Source organism: Octopus sinensis, linkage group LG4, assembly GCF_006345805.1.
Source record: "Octopus sinensis linkage group LG4, ASM634580v1, whole genome shotgun sequence".
Taxonomy (NCBI): domain Eukaryota; kingdom Metazoa; phylum Mollusca; class Cephalopoda; order Octopoda; family Octopodidae; genus Octopus; species Octopus sinensis.
In genome coordinates, this window is record NC_043000.1 from 53,590,104 (window position 1) to 53,596,103 (window position 6,000).

Here is a 6,000-nt window from a genome sequence, read left to right on the forward strand (position 1 = left end):
TTTGAAGAGTGCAGTTCGATTTTAACAGTTATTTTTCAAAGCTATAATGGAGGTGACAAAGGAGCATATTCGGCATATTTTGCTTTATGAGTTCAATAAAGGCAACAATGCAACATAAAATGCGAAGAATATTAATGCAGTATATGGGGATCGGAGAATAAGAGTAAACCAGTGTCAATGGTAGTTCCAGAAATTCCAAGCCAGAAACTACAGCTTAGAAGACGAATCTTGTCCTGGAAGATCTGCAGAGCTCAACAAGGACATTTTGCAAACCCTGGTGGAAAAAAATCTCATTGTAGCTGTTGAGGAACTAGCAGAAAAGACTGGATTTGACCATTCAACCTGTCATTCAAGTCAGCACTAGAAGAAAAACGACCATCTTTGGATTCAAGACGAAAGGTGTTCTTCCATCAGGATAATGCTTGGCCACATACAGCAAAGATAACATCCCAAAGGCTGGAGAAGTTTCAAAGGGAAACAATTCTCCACCTCCACCCCCCATATTTGCTGGACATTGACCCATCTCATTATTATTTATTCCACAGTCTTCAAACTCATTTGGTCAGGAAAAATATGAATTCAGTAGATAAAGTTAGAACAATACTGGAGAAGTATTTTTCATCAAGAACAAGTGAATTTTGGAAGAGGGAAAGAGAGAATATTTTAGATTAAAAAATAACTTTGTTTATCTTAATTTTGAAAATAAAAGAAGTATAAAAAACGTATTATTTATGGGATGACCCAATATATCAGTTGTAGTTTAGCTCCAAGTGAGCCTGGATCAAGTACTTCTAAGATCAAAAGTATTCCAGTTGTAAGAATCCCATCACCTTTTCTTATTTCTTTTTTCTTTTTAAGTAGTTTGTTTACATGTGGAAGACTTGCCTACTATTTCTTGCAGTATAGTCAACCTCATAGAAGAGGCATGGGAAAAGTTTAGGAGAAATGAGCCACATGAAACATGGCCATCATCAGGTATACCACACTACTAAAAAAATTTAAGGCAACTTTGCATTAGGCATGCCATTCAGAAAGCACAGCAGGCTGCAATTTGCTTATGACTGTCGCAGTGACTTCCACAGATTTTGGTAAAAGCAAGAGTAGAAGTGAGGAAAGAGGATCCCTTCAAAGTATGACAGTTACTGTTCCTCTGATTTGAGATGGCAGTCAAATTCATGGCTGTGTAATCTGACAGTACACCAGTGATCAAGACAAATTAATGGAACAATCAATTAATCTACTGCACTGAATCATATGAGAATTCTTATGTTGTTTTTATAAAAGTTTATATTATTATAAACGATGATCAAGCTTTAATTTTAATGAATAATTATTCCATGTTGTTAAAGGAGTGATCAATAATATATTTAGAGTAGAATAATTATTTTTCTTTTTATTTGCAAGATGTTAATTCACATTATGTAAGATTGATTAAGTTTGTTTGATATAATTTAGAAACCATATATATATATATATATATATATATATATATATATATATATATATATATATATATATATATATGTATGTATGTATATATGTATACATATATATATATATGTATGTATATTTGTATACATACACACATAGATATATATATATATATATATATAATATATATATATATATATATATATATAATATATATATATATATATGAAATTAGATAGATAGATAGATAATTAGATAGACAGATAGATAGATAGATAGATATGTTTTTTTCCTATAATATCAGATATGTTTATATATTATATTCATACATTCATATTCTTTAAATCCATTATATAACAGGTTTTTCTCTCTTTATTTTCATATAAGTTATTGTTTTGGTTTAACTGCAGGTTAGCTCTAATAATGTTGACCTATGGGCTAAGTCTCACTAGTATTGGCCATTCTATTTTTTATTCATTTGCAGTGTAACTAGGAGTACATTATTCAAAGCATCCATTTTAAGGAGAATATAAGATGTGACTGAAAGAAGATTTAGCTGTCATTTCTAGAACATTGAGTAACCATATAGAAGCTTCTTTTTGGCTCATTGCATTTATGTGCTTCTTGTGTGAATATTATACCATATATAACTAGGATTTGAAACAAACCACTGAAAGTGTATCGATGTAGTTGCTTGAGTTGTTAGGAATAGTAGTCATATCTTTGTCAAGTTATACACTACCATTTTTTTTTAAAAATGGAGGTAAACATTCGATCATAATTCTAGATATATAAAGATTGCATCATCAATGCCTGAACATGTTTGGTCATATGTCTGTTTAATCAGGATTGATCAAACACAAAAGACAATATGACAAATGAGCAACAAAATGGTATTACTTACATGAGTTAATAATTTGTAGCTCATTAGATTAGAGTTCCATAAACTACATTTATTTATGTAATAATTGTAAAAAGGGTACTGTCTTGTTTTGAATTAAAGAAATTTTTGATTGCATGGCATCTAGCAAGCACATAGTATTTACTATAATCAGTCTAGATATGAAGACTGTTACTTAACTTCCACAGGTTGCACTAATAATAATTAGATAAATACAGTTGATTTTACAAAATCTGTATTTCAACACCTATACAAAACCCTATTGCCTGAAAACAATGAAGTTACAAATATAATATAGAAAAGGAATTGTAGCAAGAACTCAGCAGAGACAATGAACCATAGTTCTCCAATTTTCCCAATCTAGAATCAAAACACAAAATATTTCCATAAAATATAAAAACTGGTGCCATAAAAGGTGTTAACATTTATGCAAATATGGTTCAACAATTGAACACTGGCTGATTTATTTGTGGCTCAGAGCAACAACTACAGGTTTTCGTACTAAACAAATTCTAGAACCTTCTAGGCTGACAGCTATTTAAAGGCAGAAAAAATTCAAGTTAGAGCAAAGTTTGCCTAGGACTAAATGGGTCATGCTGCTTTCCCTGCACACATATGGTAGTCTTCCATCACTCTCAACAATTCTCCTGGCAAATTCACCTGAAACGGAAGCTACTTCAGGATTTGTACAGGTCAGTCATTTACCATCTCTCATCTTTTTCTCTTGTTCACAGATCTTAATTAGTACTGTCAATCAATGAATATTCATCATATACAAATTATTCATATGCGTTGTGCAATATTAATTTATTGAATGCACATATGTAAATATAACGTGGTAGCAGATAAAATATCTGGAAAAATCAAACGGACCACAGAGTGATTATTGTCAATTAGTGCAATCTAGCATCTTACCTAGTATGAAAGCAGCCTAGAAAAGAAAATAGATCTAACAACCATAATAAAGTCTAAAACTGCACTGTAAATAATTCAAACATTCAAGATGTCCTTAGTGTATTTAGCTAAAGTGTTTACCTCCTCTGCTACAATTCAGAAATTTTAATTGTATGTTTAATGAAATACACTATCTTTGTGTTTTAGATAATTTTGAAGATGATTAAAAATAACTAATTGTTTGAATATCAAAATTGTGTTTAGAAAAAGAATGGTTCTTACATAAAATGAGTATAGAACATCTAAATATAAACACTTTAAAATAGATGGCTTTCTATTATAGAACCAGGAGCAGTCTCAGGTGAGTTGGTATCAAAAGGGTTAATAGAGTATTTAGTGTTTATAATATGTACACATAAGCAACCATAATACATTTTAAAGTTGAAACCTATCGAGTAATGTTTGCAATTCCCAGCAGATAGAGTTCTTAACAGAAATTTAAATAGTTGTTGATTGTATTTAGATATTTATGGTTGGATTACCTTATTGATATTATTGCTATATGAAGCTAATGTTTAGAGAGACATGCAACAAAATATTTGTGTAAAAGTTTGACTTTGATTAATACATTTCACTATGCAATCCTCTAGATACAATGAAATATATTATGATTCTGTTGGGAACCATTATTCAATGACTTTATGATTAGAGAATTCAGTTAATATTCAGTTGAGGTTATCATGTATGTATTAGCTGTAAATTTTTCTTTTCAATGATTTTAAACAGCACAATTATTTACAAATTTCAAACTGTCAAATGTTCGAGATTGTTCTCTGACAGGATTATGGAGTAATTTCTGAACTGCTAATGGACTGTAAGAAAAAGGAAGGAAAGGAACTATTGTCAAAACTTCAGTCTATTCACAATGCATATTGAGAGGAACAAGATCAGCAATGGTTCTTGAAACTGTATCAATACAGAAAAATTCTTCTACATGGAATTATAAGCTGAATTATAACAAATGAATATAGAACACAATTGTGTATAACGTAGCACTTCATTGCAGTTTTTATGCAAACTATAACAAAACATGGCACCAAAAGAATAGGGGCCATTATAGCGTTGCCTAAAAAGTTGGATGTTTTGAATAGCCACTTTAGGCATTGTAAATTTGTTTAAGAAAATTCTGTTTATAAAATAACGATTTGATGTGATTTACATGGAAGTTATCAAAAGTTGGAGAAACATTTTATCAGATCCAGATAAGCTCTGTTTGTATAGCCCTATTATCAGTGACATTCCAGCTATGACAATCTCATTTTTTTCTAACTACATATTTCTAACTTCTATATCATCAAGTGCAAACTTTCTCTAATACATCAGTGCATGAAGGGAAAGAAATTTGTCTGTTATTTTTACCATATCAGATAACTCACATAGTTTTCTTTGTGACTTGACTTTCTTTTCTTATTATTTGGCCCTGATTAGACACACTGGGCAAAATGATTAGCAGCATTTCTTCCAGCTTTACACTTTGCTTTCAAATTCTATCAAGATCAGCATTGTCTTTCGTTCTTTCAGGGTTGATAAAATAAATACTCAATGAGTACTGGAGTCAATGAAACCTACTAGACCTCTTTTCCAAAATGTCAGCCCTTGGGACTTTTGAAAAGAATTATTCAGACCATTCGATCATAGCTCTGACCAAGCTGAAGTATGATCAATGGCATTCCCTGCACTACTATCTTATCTTTTAGTCTATGTTGACATTGTCCATTGTATCTTTTCTTAAAATGACAATGTAATTTAAGAGAAATTTGGTTATTATTTGGCAGGTCAAGCAGCCATGTAGATGCTCCTTCATTGTCTGTAATTAGAGTATAGTATATGCATTGCCCCCATCTCTAGCCTTATGTGATATTCACAGACCTAGGGTTCCAGCTGATCACCAGCTAATGATGAAGGTTCTCTCCACTAATAAATACTATATATTTTTTAAGTGACACACAATCGCTGATTTCATAAAGAGAAAAACAACCTGTTTTAAATCTCTGAGTGAGAGACATGCAATAACAGTGCTGAATAGTAAAGTTTATTTGCCAACGTAATGTGGCAGTCCTATACAAGGACGATGTTACTGTCTTTTAGACCCAGGAAAACATCGTTTCCAGTTGGCTACTGACACACAGTTTGTGCTGTATAACCGCCATCACTAGCTAGTGATTGTCTCACACTAAAGACAGGTAACTACCCAGAAACCTAGGTCTGTGAGTATTGCGCAAGGCTAGAGATGGGACCAATGACCTCCCTCGCATATACTACATGGGTACAAACTGGAGATAAAAGACAGTAACATCGTCCTTTCATAGGACTGCCACATTATGTTGGCAAATATACTTTACTATTCAGTCCTGTTACTGCATATCTCTTGCTCAGAGATTTGAAACAAGTTATATATATATAGGCGCAGGTGTAGCTGTGTGGTAAGAAGCTTGCTTCCCAACCTCAGAATTCTGGGTTCAGTCCCATGGCATGATGCCTTGGACAAGTATTTTCTACTATAGCCTTGGGCTGACTAATGCCTTGTGAGTGGATATGGTAACTGGAAACTGAAAGAAATCCATTGTATATATATATATATATGTTAATGAAATATATATATACATATGTGTGTGCGTGTGTATGTGTGTGTTTGTGCATCTATGTGTGTGTGTGTCTTTGTTTCTGTGTTTGTCCACCATCACTATTTGACAACTGGTGCTAGTGTGTCTACG